Source organism: Toxorhynchites rutilus, chromosome 2 (assembly GCF_029784135.1).
Source record: "Toxorhynchites rutilus septentrionalis strain SRP chromosome 2, ASM2978413v1, whole genome shotgun sequence".
NCBI lineage: Eukaryota > Metazoa > Arthropoda > Insecta > Diptera > Culicidae > Toxorhynchites > Toxorhynchites rutilus.
The window spans coordinates 7,830,684-7,855,841 of record NC_073745.1 but is presented as its reverse complement, the minus strand read 5'-3'; the positions used below and the strand labels follow the sequence as shown (position 1 = coordinate 7,855,841).

General features: G+C 37.8%; 2 pseudogenes; both read left to right on the top strand.

The window, feature by feature from the left end:
* The first annotated feature begins 985 nt into the window (after nt 1-985).
* On the top strand, nt 986-1,069 carry LOC129772371 (U4 spliceosomal RNA; annotated as a pseudogene).
* A 2,766-nt stretch (nt 1,070-3,835) lies between these two features.
* On the top strand, nt 3,836-3,986 carry LOC129772061 (U4 spliceosomal RNA; annotated as a pseudogene).
* Nucleotides 3,987-25,158: the final 21,172 nt, after the last annotated feature.

The window sequence follows — 25,158 nt, the reverse complement described above, 5'->3', positions numbered from 1 at the left end:
TGGCCGTACACTGTTTGTCAGGTATTTGATACCTTTTGAAGTTTGGTTTGAATTTGTACAAACACTATTTTGTTTGCCACTCTTTAATTATCAACATTTGCAAACAATGCCAATCATCGAACATGGAAAAAATTCTTCTGAAATATTTAAAGTAAACTTGTTTCAATAGTCCTAAAATTGCTTTCAAAACAGGCTATTGAAATCACACCAATCGGTATATAAGCGAGAGCCGCTCGGAAATCCACTCAGTTACGATTGGGCAACGATTGAGGTACGATTGCTGGAATGGATGGATGTTTCCCTAACACAGACTTCAAAACCATGGAGCCTGTGGAAATCGGCATAACACATTGGATGCAAGCTGCGGGTGCTATTGTACTCGCTTGCGTTTCTGGAAATCGGAATGTTTCTCTAACACAGACTTCAAATCCATGGAGCCTGTGGAAATCGGCATAGAAATTTAGATGCAAGCAGTGGGAACTTTCGTACTCGTTTGCGTTTTCGCAAATTGGAATGTTTCCCCTAACACAGACTTCAAAACCTTGAAGCCTGGGGAAAGATGCAAACTAAGAGTACTTTTGTACTCGCTTGCATTTTTGCAAACCGGAATGTGTTTTCACAAAACAGATTCCGAAACCAAGAAGTTGGGAGAATCGATATTGCAGATACATTCAAGTCGGCAATACTTTCATACCCCCAAACATTTTATCGTTTTGCTATCACGGTCTACAAAAGCGGGTACAAATGCAACGCTTTGGCTCGATTATTCAAGACTGCATTGGAAGATATCACTTCATGTCGCCAGCTCACTGAACTTCTACGCATACCGTTTGATGATTAGGCAACATGTTGATAACTATTTGCTGCGATAACTACTACCATAATGCATGAATTTACTTAAATTGAGATTTGTTTGCAATTGAATTCGTAAATAGTTTCATTCATTCACTATTTTAATCAATAATTTAATCAATACACAAAATATAGCACTGCGCAGCGGCGATATCGTACCCAATGAGGATCATCCGAGGTGGGATTATTGCTAATTGAAGAAATACAATTGATTACTAAGTCAACGGCAGTCCTACGTCAACCTTGTGGTTATGTCATAGGTATAACCCATCCATAGTTTTTTTTTTTGACGTGGGACTACGTCTAACCGGAATATATGGGGGGTAAAATGAAAACCTAAACACAGAACATGCAGGAAAGAATGAAAGATTTCGAATGCTTATAACTCAAACATTTCTTACTGGATCGGAAAGATGTTTGCATCAATTGAAAGGGAATATTTCTACGCATCTATTGAAATTGATAAAATGTAATTTTTCATTAGATAAACAATATAATAACTGTAAAATGTTAAGCGTTATCTAAACGTCCTAACTGCCTCGTTTCGATTGGTCCGATTTGCGGTTTCCCCAACACAGCCATCAAAACTAAGCAACCTTGGAAAAATCGACATTGCAAATACATGAAAGTAGGGGGGTTTTCGTTCTTACCGAAATGTGTTCCCTAACACAGACTTCAAAACCAAGCAGCGTTGGAGAAATCGGCATCGCAAACACATGAAAGCAGGGGAAGTTTTTATTCCCACCAAAATATGTTCCCTAACAGAGATTTCAAAACTAAGGTGCCTGGAGAAAATCGGCATTGCAAATTCATGCAAGTCGGGGGTATTTTTGTTCCGACTGAAATGTGTTTACTTAACACAGACTTCAAATCCATGGAGTGTCGGGAAATTGACATTGCAAATTCATGCAGGTCGGGGAGCATTTTTGTTCCGACTAAAATGTTTTTCCCTAACACAGACTTCAGAACCAAGGTTTCTGGGGAAATCGGCATTGCAAATACATGCAAGTCGAGAGCATTTTTGTTTCGACTGAATTGTGTTTGCCTAACACAGACTTCAAATCCAAGGTTTCTGAGGAAATCGGCCTTGCAAATAAATACAAACTGCGAGTACTTTTGCACTCGCTTGCCTATGCGTTTCCCTAACATGGTCTTCTAAACTTAGGAACCTGGAAAAATGGCGCAGACACTAGAGGCGAATGAACTTTCAGATTTCAAGCAAACTCGCGGTTCGAGAAGTGCGTACACTTGAGAGATGCAAACTTCAGAGTAAAATAAAATAATCGTTTAATTATTTTTTCCGTACTCATATTTCGTCCGTAAAAGGACTGTCATTTAATTTACTTGTAACGAAGAACATAATCTATCACAATGCATGAATTGACCTTACATGTTCAATCTTTTTACTCACAAAGCAAATATATTGAATTCAGAAATTGTTTCATTCAATCAAGAATGTAATCAATACAAACAAGTGATTGCTATGCTAAGGTAGTCCCACGTCAACCTTGCGGTTATATCATAGATAAAACCCACCCATTTTTTTTTATTCAATATTTATGTGCATGTGAATACAGTAGAAGCCCAATTATTCGCGAATTGATGATCCGCGGATTATTCGCGATGGAGAGTTCCATACTAAATTTATAAACCTTACCAGGATTGGTCAGTGAGTGGTAAGCTCATGCTCTTTCATTTTGGTCATGGCCTTCACATTATCTGACCACTGGTTTACACGACCTTATAGATGGATAAAAATTTTCTGTATTTATTCAACACTGTTTTCATGTTGAAATGCCTTTTTTCGCGTTTTCACCTCATTTAAGTACTACATTGCGTTATATGCGATTTTTGTTATTCGCAGCGATCTTGCCAGACTATTCTGCGGATAATCGAGGTTCTACTGTACTTGATACTTGATAATTATGACATCTAGGGGTGTCTATTTTTTTTCTCGCTTTGTTATCGGTATAGTAGAATTTTTTGGCCGTCTGAAAGCTGATTGCTTGTCATGTGTTTATGCGTGAGTAGCTTTAAAATATGTGTATTATTTATGAAAGGGTGGTCCTGACTTTTTTCACGTTGTACAATAAATAATATTTTTGGAAAGCGGGCCTGAACTGATAGTATGTAAATGCGCTTGATACGGACTGAACGGAAAGTATAGCAAGAAAAATCCGGGGCTCAACGTGTTAATAACCCTCCAGCGACGCGCTCTAAATCTCTGATATAGTACTATGCCCGAAAACACACAGAATTCGAGCTATGGTTGAGGATTTCTTTCGGTTACCTTCTCAGGTAGCTTAATAATAATCTCCGGTGTATCAATTTCAGAATATAACAGAATACTATACGCGAAAAATCATATGATAAGTCCTCGATACGCGATCCGAGTCATTGTTGAGGAGTTCCTTCGGTTACCTTCTCAGGTAGCCCATTCAGAACCTTCAGGGATTACAATCGAACATTAGGCGCGAACGATCTCATAATATATCGTCGATTCGAGTCATCATAGAGAAATTCTTTCGATAACCTTTTTAGGTAACCTAATATTAATAATCTCCGGCGTCAGGGTCCGTGTTAACATAATCACATCACTTAGCGCAGTGAATCCTGATTTTTTTTAACCATTCCCACTAACAACTATCCCTTCCATGATAAACGCTAGGGAACCACGCTATAGAGGCGACCCTTCTGGCCTTCGGGCGGCGAATATCATACTAACATTCCTTCCCTTCCTCTGGTGACTGTAAGGACGTGGCCGGCGTCGTTATTGACCATTTAAAGCTCGAATCACCGAAAATTGCACAACGAGAATGATTTGCTAGTCCCAAGCGTCATTCTGTGTGTTCTTTGTGCAATTTGGTTGGTTCAGGTCAATCGCGGAGAGCAACTACGAATTGTACAGTCTACCCAAGCTCAAGCTCAAGCTAAAAATGTTGAACGAATATTAAATTTTTCGTTTAGAATAAGAATCCAATTTAGCTTTGCGCAGTGGCGATATCGTAACCAATGAGGTTATACCGAGGTGCGATTATTGCTGATTGAAAAAAATTGTTTTTGAATAGTGTATCATGTTTATCCACAAGGAATTTAGAACAGTTTTATTCTGTTAATGGTTTTATATTATTATAAATAGGTTTTTGTGAGTGTGTTGAGATAATTCGAATACTGGCCGAGTATGCGTAAGAGTTTAAACCCCCCAAACAAGAGTAAGAGTCACATGTAATCAGCAATCAATTATTTTCATTGAGATTGAAACAAACTGTAATGATTCTGAGAGAGCAGACTCGGTGACGTGATTATTAGCACTTGCCTGGACTGTTGTATCCTGTCGCTAGGAACACGATCCACGAGGATAACGAGGAAGTAATCATGACGGTGATGGTAAGCTGAATCCCACTGTTCTCGATCCATTTTCTTATCATTTTATTCCCTAAACCAAACTTCACAGTCCTATCCCTACATCAGCGGTCACTTGTGAAATGGCCCTCCTCGGCGAAAGCGTTAAACGACAGCCATGACGGGGCGAAGAGTCCTGATGGTGGATCCGTGACGAGTGACTACTTTTTCTGGATTGAGCCGTGAGCGAGTCAACACGTTAATCGACATCCTCATTTGATTAGTTTGTCGAAAATTGCCAATTGCAGAGAAATCAATATTCAAATTTTCACTAAATTCATCATCCATGCTTTGGAATAAATCTTTACTCAAAAAATGAGGAAAGCATATCAGCAGTGGAAGACTTGTTGAATTTTTCCTAATTTTTATAATATTTAATACGGTTATACATATATTTACCACAGTCATTATTAAAGTTTATTCAGACTGTGGATGCAAAAATTATCTCTTGAGTAATTTTACACTCTGAAACGCATTCCTACATTAATAACTTTGGGGATACATCTACATACACATTATGTTCAATAAAGCAATGTTGTTCCTCAAACTTAATCTCGATGTAATTTCATAAATTCGTCAGACAATCTGGTTTCATGAAATTTTCTAGCACTGCTTCGGGAAGCCACGAAACAATTGTGGGTAGAGATAAAAAAAAGTACACAGTTTAACTTAATGTAAGATATATACAGATGCGAACCGGAGAACTATCATGACAGAAAATTTTGGTATGGAAACCAGTATATTTATTACGAATAATGTAAAGAGTACAAAAATCAGGAAAAATCAGGATCATCTCAGAAAAATCAGGATAAATTGAATGTTCGTCAGGATATCAGGGAGCATCCTAAGAAGTCTGAGAAATCCTGAAAAATCAGGAAGGTTGACATCTCTGTCCACAAGTGGAAGCAGTTTCCTTCAAAATGTATCCTGAACCGACGAGAGCGGCCGGTTGAGGTAAGCCTGAACCTGATTGTGACCTGAATCAGCGTCCTCACCGAGCGTGCGAGGAGCGATTAGGTGCAATCAGTTCCTTTATTTAACGGGTGAACGTTGTGTCACTGTGATATTCTCTCTTTTCGTCGCAGACCCGCCCTGCCCTCATAGCTCAACTGACAACGCGAGCTGCTTCCAGAAAAGAGAGATAAGACGAACAAAAGAGATCCGCACATGCTTTCGTATGTGATCAATTAGTTTAATAAAATAATTAGAGTTAAAATTACAAATACACTGAATTCAACTACACTGTATACTCGCCGAATAAATCCAGTTACAAAACTAAGAACTGTTTTCAGGGATGGTAGTCTGAGAGGGGGCACACTTTCCTCACTACAAATCGAAATTATTATGATCGGCGACAAATTCACAAATTCCTGCATCAAAAAAAAGTTTTTGGATAGGCACAAAGAACACCGAACTTACTTCGTATGAGAACATATTTAAACGCTGGAGAAGTCGTTTTAACCTACGTGATGCGGACTCAATCCACTTCATTTTCAAGCAAATTCATGCATGTTTTCAAGCGACTTCTTGCAATAAATTCTCAGACCACCAGAGATGCCAGATTTACAAATATGTTGGTAAATTTACAGACATATCTGTAAAACACTTTTTATTTTTGTTGCAGACTTTTTGGATATAACAATCTTTCACAGGTTTTTGAAAAATAAGAAGCTCTATTCATCACATCAAAGATATTTGACTCTCCGTATGACATTTTGTATAGTTTTAATACAGAAAAGTTATTATATTTAGTTCATATCAATACACATGACGTTAGACCAGCGATATTCAATCTGCGGCCCGGCAGACTTTCTGGTTGGTCCATCTGGTGTGTATGAAGTTTGGAACTCATACACGTAAGTACTTTTGCCCTGATATCATTGCAGCCTTGGTGGATGTCCAAAATACCAACGAAGAAATACTGATTTTTATAAAAATTTACAACGCGTATGTATGTATGTGTAGATCGTTGAAACATTTAAACACACTTACAACACATAAGTTATTTTTTATTTTACAACTATCATATTCACTAGAAATATTTTTTATGGCAGAACAACCCAGCAAACATTAAATCGCATAAGAAGCTTGTATATAACATCATATGCACTAAAATTTGGTTGGCATATAATGCGCCTAAAGGTCATATGCATGCAAAAGTGGAGGCCATATACATACATGGCAAATGCTTACTGAATTTGTTTGGATGAATATGCAACTTTGATCGGCTCTAATAGCGATTATGTTGAATTGCATTGCGATCTAATATGAATATATTCATGAATTGTCAAAGCACCAAATACGACTTTTGCCATATCATATACGATTTATTACATACATAGAAAAAAACAAATGGCGCAAAATATTTTCGTGAAATATTTATTATAGTCTCACGAATCGCCATTTTTATATATGAGTATTTATGTTTGTAGAAATAATAATTGTTTGATTGACTTGTGTTGGGAGTGGAATATGAATGTTTAAAATGGCACAGATTGATGTTTGGTGAAAACTGCTGCGATGTGGGTTCGAACTCCGGTCATCTGGATTATCATCCACCAGCTATCTCGCGCGGCTATCTGAAATTTAATTCAACAGCAGTTAAAACTTTCGAGTGCATCAGCATTTCATTGACATTTCAATATGATGTAATATGTTCTTTATTAGGATCTAATATGATTTACTGTTTCATGATTTTCTTCAGCATGCAACACGATTTACTACAGTACTGAATCGATTTAAATTATACGCTTATACGACACACAAACTGCATCAGCGTAATATACGCATATGATTAAATATATTTTACGACAATGTACATCATAAAATAGATGTTTATTATACCGAATTGCGACTTAATTTGATAATGGTATATAAAATCGAGTTTTTACATTTTATGCGATTTCAAATATACACGATACATACTTTGATTGATATTATATGCGATAATGATTTATTCGGATTTCTTGTAAGACTTGGCACGTGCAAAATTATACGATTTAATGTTTGCTGGGAACGTTTGCCGGGTATATATACAGCCATTCCACGCAAAACCGATATAGTGGTTCTCAGATTTTCGTCAAAAGTCGTAATTTTGTTCTTTATCGCAAAACATTAGACCCGTATTTGTTGTTTTTTCATTAGGGTGCCCATTTCCATTTCAGGGTGATCCGAAAAATCACTTTTTTCCACTTTTTCCCAAAAATGACAAATGAAAATTAATAACTTTTGAATCACTGAACCGATTTAGACGATCGACATATAAAACTGGAACTAATGACATTGCCTAATGACTAATGACAAAGCTGATGATTTTTTACATAACATATCTCGATATCAGCGATGCAATTTTTTCATTTTCAAAGTTAACCGGTGGTTCGAAAAATCATTTTTCCCCCTTTGTCCAAAAATGACTTTCTGCAAAAAATCATAACATTTGAGCTACTGAACCGATTTAGATGATCGATATATTAAATTGAAGTCAATAAGAAAAAATTGAAAAAAATATCACACTTGCGGGAAGATTGAATTCTAGTCGCATAGGTCTAGTTTAGTCACATAGGAATATTGATCGAAGACTTAAAACATGTAAAATTTACAAAATTATAACTTAAAAACGATAATTATAGCATCTCTGATATCGAGATATGTTAGTTAAATAATCCTCAGCTTTCCATAAAAATTTAAAAAAATATAGCGCCCTCTATCTTTAACCTAGAAAACAATGAAAAACTAACACAATCAATAATTACAAAAACAAAAGTTAATTTTTTTCGCGAAAGAAATATTTTTTCAAAGGAAAATAACTCGTAAGCTTCAATTTGATATGTCGATGATATGAATCGGTCCAATAGTTCAAAAGTTATGACTTTTTGTAGTGGGAAAATGGGGAAAAATTGTTTTTCGAACCATCGATTAGTTTTGAAAAATCATATCTCAAAAACGAAAAAAATAGCATCTCTGATATAGAGATATTTTATGTAAAAAATTCAGCTTTCAAGGAAAAAATATAGCGCCCTTTAGTCCAAAGCCATGAAAACATTAAAAAACGACTAAAATCAATAATTACGAAAATAGGATCCATATTCTCTGCAAGTTCAATATTTTTCAATTAAAGCTCATTGGCTTCAATTTGATATGTCGATCATCTAAATCGGTTATGTGGCTCGAAAGTTATGAATTTTTGAAAAAAGTAATTTTTGGGAAAAAGTGGAAAAAATTGATTTTTTGAACCACCCTAAAATGGAAATGGGTACCCTAATGAAAAAAAATACGGATCTAATGTTTTGCAATAAATAACAAAATTACCACTTTTGACGAAAATCTGAGAACCACTATATCGGTTTAGCATAGAATGGCTGTATATATATACAAAATACAATGTCACGTGCATCGCGATGTACAAAGTATTAATGAATGTGAAAATTAACGTTAAAAGACATTTCTATAGATCTGCACACTTTTACAGACTTTACCACATTTTTAACAGACATTCACATGTTTTTACAGACTTTTTTAAAAAATCATCTGGCATCTCTTCGTTCCACTTTTTATCGAATATTTTCAAATCGCAGGAAAAAACATTTACGTGACTCTGACTTCGTTTGTTTTTATTTCGTTCGGAAAACCTTTTTGTTAAAGAAAGGGAACATTAAAAATGCGTAGCTCAGTGAAAGGCTGAGATGCTCTTTCAGAGATGCAATGGTTTATTAAACAATTGACGGAAAAATGTAGTTCGTTCATATTATAATTTTAATTATTTTTGCTCTTGATAACAATACCCTTTTTATGGCGTTGATTATCATAAGAAAAATAACACTCCTGATCGTTGGATCTCTTTTGACATTTCAATTGGATCTTTTTTGACAGCCGTTTTGATTCAGTCCGCACTACCTAGGTTTTAACTACTCTGAAGAAGATGAAAATTATCTGATTGCAACATTTGTAGACCCGAGGTTCAGGTCGGACCGTTTAGGCGTTCTCGAAACGTAAACAGACAGACAAAAAATCATCAAAATCAAAATTATCACACAGAAATATCTTGAGACGAATCTTCTGAGAATAACAGCCCATTGATGTTGAACGAAAGCGGAGCTAAATAAAACTTTGATGATATGAGTTTATATGCCATTGTGTTATAATTTATCTTATGTTAATTAGAATTATTTTTTCAAATTTCCGGATTGGCCGGATACCGGATAGTTACCGGATATCCGTTTCATCTTTAATACCAATACACAAAAAATCTTTTTTTTTTATCTTGTTCAGCTCCTTTTTCGATGCCGTCTTTATCTCGTCAATCGTAGCGTAGCGTCGTCCTTTCATGGGCCTCTTCAGTTTCGGGAACAAGAAAAAATCACAGGGGGCCAGATCTAGGGAATACGGTGGCTACGGCATCATTAGTGTGTTGTTTTTGGGGCAAAATGTCGCGCACAAGCAACGATGTGTGAGCAGGTGGCGCAAAATTCAATGTTTGTTCCTCCACAAATCGGGGCGTTTCTGGCGGATTGCTTCTCGCAAATTGCGCATAAATTGCAGGTGATATTCCTTATTGACCGTTTTACGCTGTGGCAAGAACTCATGATGCCCCTGCGATCGAAGAAAACTGTAAACAAAACATTCACATTCGACCGAACTTGGCGCGCATTTTTCGGTCTTGGTTCGTGCGACAGCTTCCTTTGAGATGATTGAGCCTTGGTTTCCACGTTATAACCATAAACCCACGATTCGTCACCAGTTATGACGCTCTGGAGCAAATTTGGGTCGTCGCGGACAGAGTCCAACAGCTCATTAGCAATGTTCATGCGATGCTGATGTTGGTCGAAATTGAGCAATTTAGGGACGATTTTCGCGGCGACCCGTCTCATGCCCAAATCATTGAATGCAACTCCACTGAGTTTTGCTGCGGTTTTGAAAGACGCTGGGAAAACAACAACTGTGGATGAAGCTAATGTTGAGAATATAGAAAGAAAGAAATCTTTCACCAGGGACAAAATCTTGATCATAAAACCAAAAACTAAGCAGGAATCTGATATAACTAGGACAATATTGAAAGAGAATGTCAATCCCAAGGGATTAAATATAAATGGACTGCGAAACGGTAAAAATGGTACGGTTGTTGTCTCTGCTTCAGACAAAAATTCAATTGAATTGATCAAGGTTAATGTTGAGAAAAAACTGGGTCAAGACTACGAGGTTAAAATACCAGAAGCATTGAGACCGACGATTAAAATAATAGGATTTAATGAACAAATGAGTGAAAATAAATTGAAAGCTACGTTAATGAAACAAAATCCATCGTTGCATGAAAACAAACATTTCGAAGTTAGGAAAATCTATTGTAATAGTAAGATGAAATATAATGAATACAGCGCGATCATAGAAGTCGATGGGGTTACTTATAACAAAATGATAGAAGCGAGATCAGTATTTTGTGGGTTTGAAAAATGTCGAGTGATTGATGGATTGAAGATTCTGAGATGCTTCGAATGCTATGAATATGGTCACAAGATTGTCGACTGCCAAGCTGAACACAGCGTATGCCCGAAATGCGGGAAAAATCATGAATTGAAGAATTGTACATCCGAAGAAATTCAATGTTCAAATTGTAATAAAATTAAAAACGAACGACGAATTGACATAGATACGAAACATTTTGCGTGGAGAACAAGTTGATCTACATTCCTACGAAACTACGAGAGGAAGAAGGAACAGGTGGACTTCTCTATATAGCCATCCATGAAAGGGGCATATATAAGATATGATGTACTTTATTTGAATGTGGCTGGATTACGCACACATTTCGACGAAATAGAAATTTTGTTATCCAACGAAAAACCGAAATTACTAACTATTGTTGAAACACATTTAACGGAATCAACTGATCTGAATGGATTCAATGTAGTTGGATACACAATGGTTAATTGCTTGTCGAGATCTGTCCATACTGGAGGCGTATCTATGTATATTTCGAACCTTTTAAATTTTAAAGAGATTTTCAATGAGACATACGGGGTTAATTGGTTTCTAGTTTTAGAAGTCAGGGGATGCAAAATTTCGGGAATCTACGCTGGAATATACCATTCACCTAGCAGTAGCGACAAGCACTTCTTAGATTTTATGGAAGATGTATGGTTACAACACATACAAGTACATGAACAAAAAAGAACTATCATTACTGGTGATTTTAATATAGATTGGACCGAGCATAGAAAATCTTCTGAATTACGAGCAATCACCCAAGCCGCTGGATTCAAACAGAGAATTAATGATCACACCAGAATAACAACAACATCTTAGACGACCATCGACTTAGTATTTACAAATTTTGACGATGGTGTGATTGAGATTTTTTATGATAGCAAAATTTCGGATCATGAACAAATGGTATGGAGTACAATTTTTCTGATGTAGACTTTTCCGAAATACAAAAAGAAAAATCTTATAAGTGTTGGAATAATTATTCGAAACGAAGGTTGCTATCTGTTCTTCAGAACAAAATAACTCAGGTTAGTGAACGAATCTCATGTTGTTGCAGAAAATCTTGAAGAAGCGCTTTGCTCTTCAATGAACCAGATAATTGCTGGTATTCACACTGGAATTTCAGTACTCAGACATATTGGCAATAAAGGTGGTATAACTCTTCATTGGCTTACATCAAGAGAAGACGAGATTATTACCTAATAATAGCTAAACGCACAAAAACTATTGAAAATTGGAACACGTACAGATTATGGAGAAATATTTATGTACGTTAGCTGAAGAATTCAAAGAATAAATTCATCCAAAATGAAATACATGCAATTCAACATGATCCGAAGAAGCTATGGAAAAAAATTAAAGCATTGTGTAATCCAGGCGGCCGCAAAGACATCGACATTGAGTTTGACGGTAACAAGGAAAGTGACAACATAACAGCAGAGAAACTTAACAAATTTTTCACGTCAAGTGTAGAGGAAATCCACAATGGTATTGTAGCTCCATCAAATCGACTGAATTTTGTTTTCCCTAGCCTGTCTTCGCAAATGAGATGTTTTGAAACTATCAACATGGGAACTCTTAGGAAGGTAGTGATGGATTTAAGAAACTGTGCAGGTGTTGCTGGTAGTTGGCTTTAGTGATCAACATCTCGCGTAATATCGACCATACAATTTCAAGTTTAGGCTGGTTGTAAAGGGTATATTTCAAACTAAAAATATTTGCTGTTTTTTTGTTTGTTTCATCCAGTTGTGAGTTACAGGGTGTTAACAATGGAGGTCAACAAAGCGAAAATTCGGTATATTTTACACTTTATAAAGGCGAAACTGCAGCCAGTTTTTTGTGAATGGTTTTGACGTAGGACTACGTCTTTCATTTCTATACCGGGGTGTAAAACCAAAGTTTCGAAAATGAAAGCGTTACGCCGGAGACCGAGATTTTGAGCGTTAATAGCTCTTAAACAACTGAACGAAATGGTATGATAAACACTTCATTCGAAAGATAAAAGGTCTACGCGTCATATACTTGTTACTTTTTCATCCAAAAACTTGTTTCAATAGTCTTAAAATTGCTTTCAAAACAGGCTATTGAAATCACCAATCGGTATATAAGCGAGCGCTGCTCGTAAACCCCCTCAGTTATGATTGAACAGCGATTGGAGCATGTTGTCGCTGTGTTGTGAAGCTATTTTCGTTTATCATGAAAGCGCTAATGAACGGTGTCACCAAGAGCCTGTATGTGCACCTAAGGCCAGAAGGGAATCCATCAGGAGGAGAGTGATGCCACGGTTCCGCTTGAAACATCGGCCGCCACACACACATATACACGCGCGGAATTCTCGTTGCTGAAAAATAATCTGCCAGTTCCCCTGGGAATTGAAAAATACATTCATGCGAAAGAGTTTATTTTAATGTTTTCTATCCATATAACACTGCAACCAAATACATTTGGTTTTGTGATTTTTCAATCAATCGCAATTATTCAATTCTGAATATTTTTTTCCCATCAGTGGAAAACTTTCGTATCCAATATTGGATGCGTAACATGAAAAACGTGAAACATCATCGCTAAAATCAAGTCATTTTCGAGCGATTATTTGCTTTCTACTCATATAATGCTGCGACCAAATACATTTCGTTTTGGATTTTTTCAATCAAGTGCGATCAACCTAAGACCACGTCTTTCGGCAATTTATTAAAGGTGCAATGAATCTTTAGGAATTCCCGCTCTACGCGCACTGGCAAACAATGTTCAACAATTTCTCAAACGAGAAATGGGTGTTGTGAGAAAAGATTAGCGAACGCGAAAACGACAAACGGGAGAAAGATATGTTTGGAGGTTGAAGGAAATTGGCAGAAAACTTCTTCATTCTATCATTCAAATAATGTGATTCGTACCACTTCGTTTTACCAGAAAGAGTTTCTTAATGCTCAAAGGAGGAATTGAGTCCTCCGAGGAAATTACCCAGCGCTAATTAGAGTCGACTATCGATTGCGGCATTCGTACACAAATAATTTTATAATGCAGTTTCATCAAAGTAATTTCTTCGGATATATTCACTACATCATGTCATATATTTCATATTCTTCATTATTATATTCGTAAGTATACAGTAAGCTTATATAATAAAGAGGGTGGGGTTTACATTCGATACTTTTATGTTTTATAAAATGACACTTCCCTTGCTTTCGTTCATTTCTTACTCTACTCTTGCACCGTGAGGACTCGAGCTCGTTAGTCTTTCGGTGGTAAGGCACATGAAAGCAGCTCGGATAAGCGCACCAGCAGCAGGATAGGTGAAGAAGCCACATCGCTATCGACCGGGAACTTTGCGTGAAATTCGTCGCTATCAGAAGTCGACCGAATTGGTGATCCGCAGCTACCTTTGCAGCATTTGGATCGTGGAATTGCTCAGGACTTCAAAACCGACTTGCGCTTCCAAAGTTCCGCAGTTATGACGCTGCAGAAGGCTTATTCGAAGATACCAATTTGTGTGCTATCCATGCAAAACGCGTCACATCATGCCCAAGGACATCCAGCTGGCCCATCGTATCCGAGGAGAGCGTGTTATATTAGCTTAGCATATAATCAACGGCCCTTTTCAGGGATCCCAATTTGATGGATTAGAGTTCAGAAAAGATTTTTACAGGACGAACTGAAAGGAGCATTTAGCGAAATTCGTGGTGTCGATGATAATTCGATACCGATAGGTGCCATGGATATGGATTTCATAATGAAGAATATGAAATATATGACATGATGTAGTGAATCTATCCCCATATCGAAGAAATCATTTTGATGAAACTGTTTACCGTTTGTCGTTTTTAATTGTTGGGAAAGGGCATTATTTTTGCTGTGTAAATTCCAAGAAAAAATCCATTCCTTCTTTAAGCGTGATTCATTCTGCTTCGGATCAACGGAACAGTATGATAATAATTTCATACAAAAGGTAAAATGTCCAAGAGTTATATGATTGCTATTTATTGAGTCGAAAAATTGTTTCAATAGCTTAATGATAGCTTCGAAAACAGGTTATTGAAATCATTCGTATCCGTATGTAGCGCGCCCACTTGGAAACCCATTAATCTTATTGGAATGTGAGATGGAGAAGCTCATACTTACGTCTATGCATTATGCTGTACACTTCAATTAGAGCCCCCGCACACTACAGACTTTTCTTCAGCCGACAGTTTGGTCGGAACGGCTACTGGTGCAAACACCGACCCAACGGAATCGGCGTAATGTGCGCACATGCATACCTCTCCGTACTGATTAAGAAGCCGACCGAACTATCGGTCGACAAGTCAGTCTGCAGTCTGCGGGGGCTCTTAATTTCGTTTTTCCAGGCCGAACCGAAAAATTTTCAGTCGAGTTAACTCTTTTTTACAGTAATGCTTTTGAATCCGGACACTTTGCATTACATTCAATATCATACCACAGCCATAACATTTTTTTCATGTTGAATTTATTTTAGCTACTAATATAGTTACTGATAGTTTCTTGATAGTTACTAATCAATCGCATTAATTCAACATGCAGAAAATGTTGTGGCTGCGGTATGGTATTAAATGTAACGCAAAGTGTCCGGATTCAAATACATTACTGTATACTTACTTCGATGTTATTCGTTTCTCTCTCAGGGTAAGCAACGAATATAATAAGGGTGGGGTTTAGATTCTATACTTTTATGGTTTATAAAATGACGCTTCCTTTGCTTTCGTTCATTTCTTACCCTACTCTCGCACCGTGAGGACTCGTTTGTTTGGGACAAAGCAGACAGCTCATTAGTCTTTCGGTGGTAAGGCACCACGAAAGCAGCTCGGATAAGCGCACTAGCCGCAGGAAGTGTGGAGAAGCCACATCGCTGTCGACCGGGAACTTTGCGTAAAATTCGTCGCTATCAGAAGTCGCTGATCCGCAAGCTACCTTTGCAGCATTTGGTTCGTTGAATTGCTCAGGATTTCAAAACCGACTTGCGCTTCCAAAGTTCCGCGGTTATGACGCTGCAGGAGTCCTATTCGAAGATACCAATTTGTGTGCTATCCATGCAAAACGCGTCACATCATGCCCAAGGACATCCAGCTGGCCCATCGTATCCGAGAAGAGCGTGCTATAATAGCTTAGCATATAATCAACGGCCCTTTTCAGGGCTCCAAATTTGATGGATTAGAGTTCAGAAAAGTTTTTACAGGCCAAACTTCGTTTGGATGCCATACAGCATCGAGAAAATTCCGGAAAGATCTAATCGTTGCTGAAAAACAATCTGCCAGTTCCCTGGGAATTGAAAAATACATTCATGCGAAAGAGTTTATTTTAATGTTTTCTAACCATATAACACAGCGACCAAATACATTTGATTTCGTAATTTTTCAATCAAGTGTAATTAGCTGGAAAGCTTCGGAAGATTATTCTTTCCCATCAGAAGGATATTTTCGTATCTAATATTGTATGCGCGCGCAACGGAAATTGTTTTGTATCGCGAAAATTATATAATTTTCAATCGATATTGCTCAGTCGCCGAAATTTTCATACTCAGAGAGTTTATTCTCCTCTAGGTTTGCCTTCCAAATTGCCATCGTAAACCACACCTTCTCTCGATTCAATCACGCACGAAAAGCATACTTAAATGATATTCTGGTGGTGAATCCCATTCATTTTTCGTGAGGCGTCGTACACAAATTACGTAACGCGATAAGGGGGGAGGGGGTAGATGTTGCGTTACTTTCTGTTTATTAGAGATAGGAAATTGAGTTACGTAAGGGGGGGGGGGAGGAGGTTCAAGATCCGGATTTTTAGCGTTACGTAATTTGTGCACGACGCCTGAGGACATCGACAAGACAACATCGTTACTGAACGAGCTGAACGGCGAGGGATCGAGGGATTCATTACCTGACCTGACCTGAAATGCAATCAGTTTGTTTTAACTGTGAGGGAGCGCAGAAAAGCCGATCGATCAGAAGGAGAAGAGAAGGTGACCAAGAGAGCATCAAAATACGGTTACTCGGGAAGACATTGAAGCAGCCGCCACACACACATACACGCGCGCAACTCTTTTCGTTTGCTGGTTATAGAGAGGAAACCTGGTAAGAAATGATCGTTGCTGAAAAATAATCTGCCAGTTCCCCTTGGAATTGAAAATTACATTCAAGCCAGTTTATTTTAATTTTTTTTCTATCCATATAATACTGCGACCACATACATTTGGTTTTGTGGTTTGTCAATCAAGTGCAGTTAACAGGAAAGCTTCTGAAGATTATTCTTCAGAACAAGGTTTTTTGTATCCAATATTGAATGCATATAACCTTGAGCCTCCAACGTAATGCTCTCGTTTTTGAAGCCACCCAAATATTTATTTATTCATTCATTCAGGATGGATTTAGATTCAACTTCAAACAAATGATCCCTAAATCAACTATAGTCCTACGTCACCCTTGCGGTTATACCATAGATATAACCCACTTCCTGTTTTTATGGTGCCGATACTGCAACAGTAAAATACGTGCAATTTAATTTATTTAAAAAAAATATATATTATTTAAATTCTTAAAAATAAAATTTTAACGCAATACACTAAATTAAGATCTCTACTGTCAACAAATAGGCCATTTGAAGCTAGCGATTGACCAGAATTGGCCAAAAGAAGAGGCGTTGTGTTCCATCAGGACAACGCAAGGTCACACAATTCCGAAAGCTTGATTGGGATGTTTTAATGTATCCACCATATAGTCCGGACCTGGCACCAAGTGATTACCACCTTTCTCTCGCATTGCTAAATTTCCAGAGTGGTAAGAAATTGGGATCAAGAGGAGATTGTAAAAATCTATTGCTAGAATTTTTTGCCAATAAGGACCAAGACTTCTATGATAGAGACATTATTAAGCTACCTTTAGAATGGTAACTAATTTTCCAACAAAACGATGCCTATTCCACCCAAAAATAATGTATACTTTTATCCCCAACCTAATATATGTTTATTATTTTATTCAATTAAAAAAATTGTTAAGGAGTGCCGCAATCAATTGATGTGAAAATCTCTTCGATCCATCATGAAATGACTGAGCCAAAAGCGTTTGAAATTGGATCGTTTTTCGTTTTCTAATTTGTACCCCCAATATGTTACCGAAAGAATTAATCCTACGTCAAAAAAGGAAGTGCAAACGATCGAAGCATCGAAAATTCCCAACGAAAAGAACACCTACTGGTGTTCGTTTTTGGGTTGATTGAAAAATCTTTTCGTATTCATCTTGTACTATGTTACGTTTCGTCGATGGCGAGCCAATGAATGTTTTCCGGTGAAATTATGTACAATCAATACATCGTGGTGATTTACGTAACCAAGCTTCACAAAATGTTCAGATATTTCTAGTGAATCTGCAGACCCACGTGTCGTGTACCAAGAAGAATATACTCTATCAGCGTTTCGATTCGGTCGAGACAAGAACTTTCCGAACAACCCAACACCTAATAGAAACGCCAAACATCGTCTCAAACGTACAATTAAGCACACGACACATAGCCGACAAATCTGTCAAATCGTTGACTGCCCGTTCAATTGTTGCGCTCCGGCTCGATGTGGCGAACGAGCAATGATGTAAGATGGCCACATCTAGATTTGATTGCAGCAGCTGGTCCTGGATGCCGCCAGCTGTCTGCTGGCACATCTTCCAACCGAAGAAGCAATGTGGGCGGGTTTTGGTGTGGCTTGGCGGCTAGCGGAATCTCCCGAGGGTACACTCGCAACCGAAGCGGTGATCACAATCGTTTGTCACTCATGGTATGTCATGCTATGAAACAAACAAAAATTGGACAGGCGCGAAAAACGTGATTTCCTTGTCCTCACCCACCTGTTAACCTACTTCAATGTTTTTCTCTTGTCACTGTTTTTATCATTGAGGGCTCATCAGTAAAACTAAACGGTGATTTTTCCCCCTAGCTCTGGGGTCTCATTGTTGTGCTTGCAAAAATAGTTTCGCTACCGTTTTATCTCGTCCCGTTCACTGATTCATTCCTGGGCGTGCAGCTTATCGCCAGAGCGGGGCTATGCTCGACTTCTTCCTGTTTCTTGGCCAACCGGTGGTGCGGTCTTGCCCGACTGTGACCGACGGATCATGCCCTTCCCACCAACGTGACCTCTCCCGCCTGTTGATATCGACCGGGCGAGCCGAATTTTCATCACTAGAGAAGATGGTTTCTGAGTTTTCATATCGCTAAGCTCCCCGGGGCGACACAATGCACAGATGGCTTTAAGCTAATCTACAACTATATCAATAATGAATTTTTGCTGTACCCTTACTCAAAAGAGAATTTGATTTCCTTGACAAGGGTAATAAGTAGCGATCAAAAACGATTTACAGTGTCCCAGGCCCTCCCAACTGTGTGTCTCTCCCCGGGAAATGTGCAATCTGTTTGTTGCATCGCAGCATTAGGCGAAGACAATTAGCCGCGCGGTGGACATTTGTCATAATTTCGCATTTGTGACATGGCGCATTTGCGGCGCTAAGTGAGAATGAAATACCTACGGAGGGATTTACTTGGCCAAAGCAAAAGGATCGCCACTGATGACATGGAACGGCAACTGTTTACGTTGGCCACCGGACGGTGCGTCGTGAAATGGCATTTTAATGCGATGTGTGAATAAGATGTTCTTGTTATGTGTAATTTGTGAAATGTGTTGGCTTTTGTTAACTTGTTGTAAATGTGAACTTGTTGAGCTGTGAATTTGTGTTATTGCTTGGTTTAACTTTTAAGTGTTGCTTATGTTTGGCTCTGCGATTTCTGTTAAGTACATGACTCTGTCATTTTGCTTTTTTCCTGAAACGATGAGTAGGATTTATATAAATATCGATTCTTCCTTCCCTGTTGTCCTTATTTGTTCCTGCTGCTCTGGAGGCAAACATATAATATATTTCTTTCTCTATTCTCTATCAAAATAATCACTCCACTCTTCAGCATTTGAGAAGACCATCCTTATTAGCCTATCTATACACAAAAAGGTACGGTTTTCATGAATTGCAAAGAAATCATAATGTCGTTACAAATTCCAGATTTAAATGACTGTCATTTTTGTTATTGTTCCACTGTGAACTCCCTGCTATCCATCTTTGGTACTTGTTATTAACGCCTTACGCTACCTAAACAGCGTAAGCGATTGGATTACAATGTTCCTACTTAGTTGAAAGAAAAGTGTAGTTGAAGGATCAAATGCTTCTCGAGGTGTCGAGGACACTGGTCAAATCGATAAATCACGCAAGGCAATGTTTTAACGCTTCAGGAATGAAAAAAGAATTCCTTCATTTCTTCGGGAGTCGTGTTGTTTTATGATCAATCTGGTATTCGAAATTTACCATTTGATTTTGGCAGGGGAACCATAGTAATATGACCAGCAAACCTTCCGTCACAAGATCCGGTAATTAAACGAAAGGTAAATTTGGCTATGCTGTCTTTTGGATATATGGAGAGACAAAATGAATAATAATCTATCAAAATAACTATTGAAATTAGCGGTGTAGAATGGCCAGATTTAGTTAAAACGTAACTGGACCTAAGGAAGGGATAATCACGAAAACATACTACTCTGAACCTGCTAGGAACCTTCCCCTAGTAGGAATCTTTTAGAATTTAACAACCGGGATTTGGTTGAAATCATCTTTGGCATAACATCCGTCGAGTTTGTTTGTGCTTTTAAATCAGTTAAATAGTTCCCAAAATATTCGAAAACAGTCTGTTTTTCATAGTTGTGTTATAGCTCCAATTTAATACACATTATATCCTAGCCTGCAATGTATACGCACAATAAAACTTACTGCCATGTTCAGAATAGATTACAAATGACCTCCATCGACTCGCCGACGTTTATGTCACATCCATTGTGGTAACATATCAACAAAATCTCCTCCAAACAACGCTAGATCCGTCTTCCGATGAACTTTTCCACCCAACGCAGCAGCGATCTTCCCTCCCACCGCGCAGATCCAGTCAAAGCTCGCCGCACAGAGTGATAAATTTGACAACTTAAAACAAACACGCCGAGGATCCGAGAAAAACGAAAACGCTCGTTGAGGATGAAATATGGCACCACGAATGACAATGTAACGCGCCCGACATTTAGCGGGATATTTTCTAGCTAATATGTGCCTCGCCCCTCGTGATCTTGCATGATCTTTATCATCCACCGTAAAAAAACAGAAGTGGAACTCCATTTATCAAATACAATGCGCGCCGTTTAGGCTACAGAACACAAGCGACAATATGTCACCGCGCTGACAAATAAAGTATGAGTGAACAGAGAACTATGGGTTTGAGCTGTCAGTCAGAAAATTTACAATGCTGCAGATTAATTGGACAGGTGAAGTATGGCGATGAATTGCCGGAAAGATTGCCTAATTTATGTAGTAGTTTCTCTGGATTTCACAGAATAATCGTTTCGTCATTCATCTATTACCCCAAGAAGCCGAACAGTGCTAATAAGTGTAGGATTCACTATAATTTAGATGACATACAAATCTATTATATTTTGATTTTAGATATCGGAAAAAATATCTGAAAAACTAGTTCACGAATCATTCGGGTTATGATGTCAATACAGTTCTCAGATTATAGAACCCCTCTTTTCTGTAGATGGGACAGACAGGACAGGATCGGGCATTCCCCTTCTGATGTTTCCATTCTTGACTTTTAACTGATTTTTTAGGTCTACTCTGAAATATTCCGCTGTAGAATAATTATCTCATGCCTGGTGGATATGGAGTTGATTGTTGAACTACTTCACTCCACTCATTGTCGCCGAAGGTACGTCGTCGATACTCACTGCAGAGCAAGTTTGCGCCAAATCAATCGAGAAACAGCAAATTTTGAAGCGATCTTCTTCGATTGAAATTTGGTAGGGGAAAAGGAGGGAATTTGGATCATCTAAGCAAATCGCCTGATATTTCCAAACCAATACGGTCTTCATAAAAAACACTTGTTTTCTCTCAATCAATAATATGTAATCATTATATCAAGCTTTAAACTACCGAATATATCATAAAATAAAAGAGATGATTTTTGGACATTAAAATTTGATGCGGGGTGATTTGGACCATCTGTGGGATGATTTGGTCCAGTGTGTGTTTCATCGAAAAAAACATACTTATGTTAATGTAAAGTATTTTGACATAATGTTACAATCAGTAACAGTGTTCTGTTACATGTTCATGTATTTTTCACTGTTGCTCGAGCATTTTCAAACACCTTAGATTCTTGGTCAAAGAAAATCCGTTCTTGATAGCCTGCGTTGCTCTTTCAAGCTCCTCTACTTCCAACGTTGTCTGCCCATCCTCTTTTTGTAATTCAGCGGCATCCGCAATCAATTAGACCAAAGAAAAACCTCAAATCTGCAGGACCAGTTCACCCCACAGAAACGTGTCCATGTTACCCCACACAACATGCAAAAATTAAAATGCAATTAATTTCATTTATTGTTATCAAACCTACAGTTTCGCTGCATCAAATTGTTTCTCTTCTGTAGGCGAACAGAACTTTGCTGCATAATACACGAAAAGTTTGTTTAATCAGCGGGAGAAATCTTGAAATCACGATCGGAAAACTCACATTTTTTGGCAATTAAAGTGCTTGCTGTGTTCATGCTACCATTTCCTTTCACCTATCGAATTTTACCAAAGTTTTTTTACGTTAGTTACATACGATTCAACAATAAAAGAAGATGACATTATAAAAAATCCAAGTTGAACCGTATGTTGCGAGCGAAGACCTTCCAAACGACGAGGGACTGGTATTGCTGTCCCAACTCCACGACCGACTGCCAACTAGCACCAACCAAATAATTCGACCGACTTATTTCGGATGGACTTTTGAAAAAAGACTGTTGCTTCTTCGACACTTGTATTGAGACTGAATCATATCAGATACAAAGGGTAGATCATACAGCTTTCTAAAATAACGTGAATAGTGAATAAAGAAACGCAGAAGGCGATCTATTTCCTGCTGACTGTCACTCCGACTGTCATTCAATTGCGTTTTCATTATGGCAAATTTTATGGTAAATATTAGAGTCCATTAATTCAAATTTTTAATTCAACTTAATTAAATCTAATCGACGACACCGTATTTTTCGAGATAATGGGGTGGTCCAAATCACCCCGTATGTCCAACTCACCCCGTGTTACCCTGCATATGATGAAACCTACGCAAAATCACAATTGTCATCATCGTATGACCAATTCAAATTACGACTGATTTTTTAAAATCGGAGTTCGAATAAATGTTCTCGGAGGGTCGAAAAGATGTAGGGGTAGTGGAGGCAAATCGGTCAGGGGAGCAAAGTGGTCACCTGCTTGTTTGGTAGTATAGCTGTTGATAGGCACCTTATGTTTGAAGAATTTCATGAATTTTTAGTCACCCTGTACTTCATTAGAGCTGTCGCATGTCGAAATATAAATAAAAACAGAAATTGCTCTCTCGATAGCCATTAGGCCGTAGTTCTGTGCGCATGGTATCTAAGGAATTTCTCGTGAAAATTAATTTATTCAATCTGATTTGTTGAACAAATCATCAGTTTGGACGACTATTCACATATTCTAGGAGAGGTGAACATATAGTTTGTTCAATCTCAGCGATTAATTAGCATAGAAATTACTGTGAAGTTTGTGGGCAAAGTGGTCATAGGTGCATGACGACTTAAAATGCTCTGTTTACTTTAGTAAAACTCATATATCTCATTACATTCTGCTCTTGAAGAGGTTCTTTTTGTGGCTTTGACCCTGGAAAAATATGCCACTCCAACTAAATCAAGCCTCATTATACAGAACGTTGTGTTATGTTTCTTACCACCGTTTTGTATTCATGCAAATGAGACTCTAGGTGAATAGACCAAGCTTATTTCATACAGGTACCTACTATATCGAGTATGATTTGAACAAATTTGGACGAAAAAAACGTTTGAATTTACCCCATTTAGCTTGATATGTGCGAGTGACCACTTTGTCCCCAATAGGTGACTACTTTACCCCCAAGCAAATTTCGATTTTTCACCTTTTTTTCTAATCATGTAAAATGTACTATTTTGATTTTTTATAGTAAAAGCCGTATGCCATCTTGAACAACAATGAGTTGAACTATAATATTCTTAGTAAAATGGGAATTGTAGCGGTATGTGGATGCTGGAAATGGACATATTCCTTAGGATGACCACTATGCCCCCACTTCCCCTAAATGACGCAAAGCGTGCCCGAGCACAGTAACTGAAATCGAACATAAGTAATCCGTGGGTATACAAAAATCGTGATACTTTTAGAACAGCTCTTGCAGATAGAATGGCCCATTCTATCCCATTCCATTAAACATTTCAATAGCCATAGCCGATTTTGCTTCAGCAGAGATAGGCAATAGGCAATAGGCAATTGCCCCTCTAACCTCGAGTAAACCGCGAGTAATCGGTCGAAACCTACTAAACATAGATTTAAGTTGAAATTCTGTAAAAATTAAATCATGAATTAGTGGCTCCGCAAAGCTCATGCGATTGAGCCTTACAAATAAATGAATTGGAAAAAAAAAGGCAATAGGCAAAAATCGAAGATGAACCGAGACACGTGTAAGAAAAGCAGTTGTCAAAAATTAACTGAACATTCGAAATAGCCGTTCTTGTCAGCATAAGTGAGAGACATGTGTACCAACATAATGCCACAAAAAAAAATCTAGAATCGAATATACGTAACCCGCGTGAATTCGGAAGTCACGATACTTTTTGAACAGACCTCGTACAGTAGAACCCCGATTATCCCCGAACCTATAGGCCTTCCCGGAATTTGTCAGTGAGTGGTAGGCTCATGCACTTTTTTTTGTTATAGCTTCTAAATTATTTAGTCACTGGTGTACACGATCTATAAGTTCATATTCTATCCACCTATAAGTTTAATGTTTTCTGTATTGATTAAACATAGTAAAAACATCGTTTTTTCGTGTTTGCACCTGATTTTTTATTGCGTTATCCGTGATTTTCGTTATGCGCGGTGAGCTTGCCCGATTATTCCGCGGATGATCGGAGTTCTACTGTATTACCATTTTTTTAATTAAGAAAAATTTTTTAATGAAATTTCTGTACGATATCGGAACCTTGAGCCGGGTTTATACGTTGTCAGTTACTCGGTTGTGATAGATTGATGTGTAGTAATGAGATGTGGAATAATGGTGCTGGTGCATCAATTATATAATTGACTGTAGCCGAGGGTATGTCAATTGCGAAAAAGACCGCCGGAATAACGTTCGAAGTAAATTTTCAATGCATTGAAATGAAAAAAATTGCGACATACGATCAGCTAGTGTAATGTTCTGCGAGGACAAGAATCAATCATCAATCAATTATCGTTACTGATTCTACAATAAAAAAAACCATTTCAGGGCGACCAAACCTTTCTACTAAAAAGTTATTTC